The 4,850-nt window shown below is 41.7% G+C and overlaps 1 long non-coding RNA gene across 1 annotated transcript; it reads right to left on the reverse strand.

Annotated features, from left to right (window-relative positions):
* Positions 1–511: 511 nt before the first annotated feature.
* On the reverse strand, positions 512–4,201 carry LOC128605169 (uncharacterized). The gene is made up of 2 exons (XR_008385491.1): positions 4,076–4,201; positions 512–3,625 (listed from the first exon to the last, which is right to left on the reverse strand). It is a non-coding gene; the product is annotated as an uncharacterized LOC128605169 (long non-coding RNA).
* Between the last annotated feature and the right edge of the window lie 649 nt (positions 4,202–4,850).

The following is a 4,850-nucleotide window of genomic DNA, read 5'->3' on the forward strand; positions in this document are numbered from 1 at the left end:
AAGCTTTTTGACAAGACTGCTGCTTGTTTGTGCAGCATAGCAGCTAATGAATATAAATAAATATAAAGAAAGTATCAATTCTGAAAATTACAGATGCTAAAAGAATGAAGAGAATATGGAAACAAGCTTTGATCTGTTATCAGTCAGGGGTAGAGATTTTAACTAAGAGGCTTCCAAGCTGATGTTTACACCACTCAGTAAAATGCTTTACTTCCTGAAAATGATGATTTTTTTTATCATGGAAAAAAAAAGAAGTTATTTACATTCATGGCATTTATCCAGCGTCACTTACAGAAATGCGATTATTTAAAACTCCCACCCATGTATTCATTCTCACCTACTGCTTCTATCCTTTCTTCCAGACTTTTACTCTCCTTTTTGCTTCCTCCTTTCTTACCTTACTTTTTCTTCCTTATTTACCTTCATGTTTCTGTCCTTCCTTCCCTTTCACGTTTCTTTCCGTCCTTCGTTTGTTCTTTCCTTCTTTCTTGATGCTTTCGCCCATCTTTCCTTCCTTTGCATTCTTTTTTCCTCCCTTCTTACCTTTTCTTCCATATTTCTTTTCATTTCTCTGTTCTTCCTTATTGCCGTTTGTTTGTCCTTCTTTCCTCCCTTCTCTTTCATGTTTCTTTCCATCCTTCCTTATTCCTTTCTCCCTTCCTTTTAGTCCTTTCCTTCTTCTTTTTCTCCTTATTTGTTTGTTCCTTTGATCTTTCTTTCCTCTCATTCTTCTTCCATCCTTCCTCATTCCTTGTTTCTTTCCACTGCCCTCCTTTCCTTCGCTTGTCTTTCATTGCTTCCTCCTTTCTTACCTTACTTTTCCTTCCTTATTTACTTTCATGTTTCTGTCCTTCCTTCCTTCCCTTTCACATTTCTTTCCTTCCTTCATTTGTTCTTTCTTGATATGTTTTCATCCATCTTCTTTCCTTTGCATCCTTTTTTCTCCTTTTTCACTTCCTCCCTTCTGACCTTTTCTTCCATATTTATTTCATTTCTCGGTCCTTCCTTCCTTATTGCCGTTTATGTTTCTGTCCTTCTTTCCGCCCTCCCTCCCTCCCTCCTCTTTCATGTTTCTTTCCATCCTTCCTTATTCCTCCTTTCCCCCATCCTTCTACAGTTCTTTCCTTCTTCTTTCTCCCCTTCGTTTGTTTCTTCCTTTGATCTTTCTTTCCTCTCATTCTTCTTCCATCCTTCCTCATTCCTTGCTCCTTTCCTTTATCCTCCTTTCCTTCTCGTCTTTCATTGTTTCCTTCTTTCTTTCCTTTCTTCTTCTTCCTTCCCTTCTTTCCTTACATCTGCCTTTCCTGCTTTGTCTTCCTTTCTTTCCTTTCTTCCTTCATTATTTTGTTCCTTCCTTTCGTTCCTCCTTGCTGTCCGACCTTCTTTCATTTCCTCATTTCCTTGCTTCCGTCCATCATTCTTCCCTTTCCTTTCCTCCCTTCCTTCTTTAGGTCCTTCCCCAACATGCATTCACCTCAGGGTTAAACTTGTTGAGAGAAACTAAAGACACTTGAATAACATCGTTTAATAATATCTTGTCCTTGCAATGCAAGGGCACTGGGGTACAGTGACCTTGACCTCGGGGGTAGAGATGAGCTAGGCATACCTAATAAATGTGCCCCCGAGCTCAGTTTGTTCTTGCTGTACGTAATAAAGGAGGACATTTTGAATTCCTGTCTCCATAACAGATGATTCCTTGGTGTTCATGCAAATGCCTGAAACATAATATTACAAAACGAGAACAACCTCAACCTGTCCTTTTTGGACCTACTGAAGTCACATGTTGTGCTCAAATGATTAAACCAAGAGTGCTAATGTTTCCTATTTGCATAATGACAGTCTGGGCTGATCTAAGCGTCGCTACCACTCCAAACCATTCCACTATAATTCCCAGCGAACCTTTTGCTCTGTCATGCCGAAATCATTTTTGCATAGATCATATATTTTGAAGAACTTTGGTGGATGATTAGGTGACACCCAAAAGTGTGCTGTACATTTCTTTCACTAAAAGAAAAAAAGAAAGAGGGAATGAGAGGTGAAAAAAAAATGAAAACCTGCCAACAGAGTCAGCTTCTCCCCACCTGCCACTGTGAGACTGAGCGCCAAGATAGAAGAGCTTCATCCACCTACACATGCATAAACACACACACACACACACACACGCACACACACACAAAACGTGCTGTCACAGACGTACTCCGTCAAGCTGAACGCGGTGTGCTTTCTCCGAACTCAGATCCGCCCGTAGGTTGCGAACGATTCATCTCCAAGTTACGAATCGTGCACTGAGCATGCTGGGCAAGGAAAATACGTGGGTGTGTTCTGTGTCTAGGGAGGACAAATGATATCCTTAAATTAAAGATACATCAAGATATTATTAGGTAAAACGTCTGCACTCACAGCGTGAGGCTTTAGCATGCGACTACTGTTGCAAAATCATGTTTCCAGTAAAAAGTTTCGTAATCTGGGAAAGTACATAAACGACGTGCTGCGTGACCCTGAAAAAGCAAACACACATGAGAGGAAAAAAAGCAAACAGTAAACAACAAACAAAGAGAGCTAGGACGTATTTTTCTGGAAAAACTACCACTGCTGTAGCAATGAAACTGCTTTCCCTGCTTATAGGTATGTTTCATACTTAACATCCAGAACATCCGCGTGTGTATTTGTATTTTTCGGAACACCTGAGGCGTAGCGACGAGTACACAGGATGCACCGAATGGAAAACAAGCGTTTTGTTTCATCAGGTCTGAACCCAAAGGCACTTTAAATGCGTGTGTGTGCGTGTGTTACTAAGTGCTCTCCTCAGCTGCTGTTCAAGCACGGCCCAATTCGACCGACCGCTCCTCTTCTCACTGGGCCTACGACGAGTTCTCGGAGAAGCTGAAGGTACTGCCGACTTTTCACGAGGAAACGGGCGTCGATTTCTCGTTACTGCCTTTCGGACGGCGCTCGAACGCTTAACTACGATCCTGACGGCTGCGGTCGCGTTTAGGTTTAAGACTTTAAACACGATACACTTGAAAACTGAAGCGTCTCTGTGAAATCACGATGGCCGCAGCAAAAATTTTAATTAAACTCAAACGTACGTAAAGTAAACTGAATAAACATACAAGAAACACCGGACCTTGGTAAACGTGTTACGTATCTTAAAAATCTTGCTTGTCCGATGGCCCTGTGTTACAGTTCGGTGCATGAAACACAACCCAGGTTCTCCTTTATCAAACATCAGTATATCTGGCAAACATTAGAAGAAGAAAAAAAATCACTGTTAAAATCTTTGTAAACATCAAATTATTGGTATTGAATAGATCCCGGATAATCCGAGTCAAATCCCTGATCAAGCTATAATCTGCTCCATAATCAGGAGTGCCTTTCAGCACTATTAAAGTTTTTCATCCTCTACTATCTTTGAACATCACTTCATAAAGCATACCGAATAGAAACATATTAACCTCGACGCGTTCGCTTCATCTGCCATGCGCTTTAATCCTCACCTGATCCGATGAAGTGGCACGCCCTGGGGAAGCGCGATACCGAAATTGATTTGTGCTCGTTCCCGGATTGCGTGGCGACCGTCTGCCCTGTGGCCTGCCGTTTACTCCTGGTTTTTCCTTTCTCCGGCCTGTAACAGATGCCTTGTGGATATTCCATCACATCACATAAACACTCACTAAAACTATAAAGAACGGAGGGTTCGCTGCTGTGCTTCGTAACAGTTCCGGTGTCAATGAAATGAGTGGATATAAAACAATCGAGCTGTAAGTCGTTTAGTGCTGGAATATATATATATGTATATATATATAGAGAGAGAGAGAGAGAGAGAGAGAGAGAGCTGTTTCACATATACAGGCTGTGTATTCCTGTACGCTGGATAGCCAATGAAAATGAAAAACGTCGGGTGTTTTAATAATAATATTACTAATATTTACGTAAGGAATAAAACACTACGTTATTACTCATGTTATAGCATCTCTACACAGTCCTTCCCTCACCAGCCGGTCGTTTTAAGTTAATAAGAAAAGCAAGAAACCACAAAGTCGTCTGTCTTGAGAACCTAAACATAGAACTTTACCTCTGAGTGATAGAAAGTGCCGACGCTCTCGACTCGTCTCCTGAGACGTCTCCTCGTGTGGACCCTCCACCATACAAGTCCCTGTGAAGGAGTTAGAACTGACAAAAAAAAAAAAAACGTTATCAAACATGTACGTTAAGATAAACCTCTCGAAGCTGCACTGCTGTCAGAGGTGCTGCTACAGAATGTTAATCAACACCAATCAGAATGAGGAACTCAAGAGCACCGTGGTATACACTGAGTTAATCATATCGTGGACAATAGGAAGCGTAGCGACTTTACAGTGCAGTACTTTACAGACAGGACGGCAGTACTGGTGGCCAGACTTGCAATTAGCATACACTAATTAGTGGATGTCATTTCAATGGACACTACAATTTCAATTTACATGCCATTAATTTAAAAAAAAAAAAAACCCTTAGTTAAATCACGCAGCAAGAGTGTACACGTGTGTGACGGGTTTCGCGCCGAATACGCCGCAATCGGCACCTGGCAATTTGTGCAATTCAAAGACATGGATGGATGTCTTGCCCCAATTACAGGATGAACAACAAGCGGGTAAATATTTGCGAGACACTAGTGTTTATAGAAACGGCTTTGATTGCTATGAGTATAATAGCTCTAATTGCAGGGGTGGAGAGTTTCTTCAAGAGCGTGACACATCATCCGCTACATGATTACAGCCCATTAATTACGAGCAGGCAAAGAGAGAAACAAAGCAATCTGGCGTCTCGGCGGGCCTCGGGGATAATCCGCCCACTGGGTGTCCCAGAGC

This window comes from Ictalurus furcatus, chromosome 3 (genome assembly GCF_023375685.1).
Source record: "Ictalurus furcatus strain D&B chromosome 3, Billie_1.0, whole genome shotgun sequence".
Classification (NCBI taxonomy): domain Eukaryota; kingdom Metazoa; phylum Chordata; class Actinopteri; order Siluriformes; family Ictaluridae; genus Ictalurus; species Ictalurus furcatus.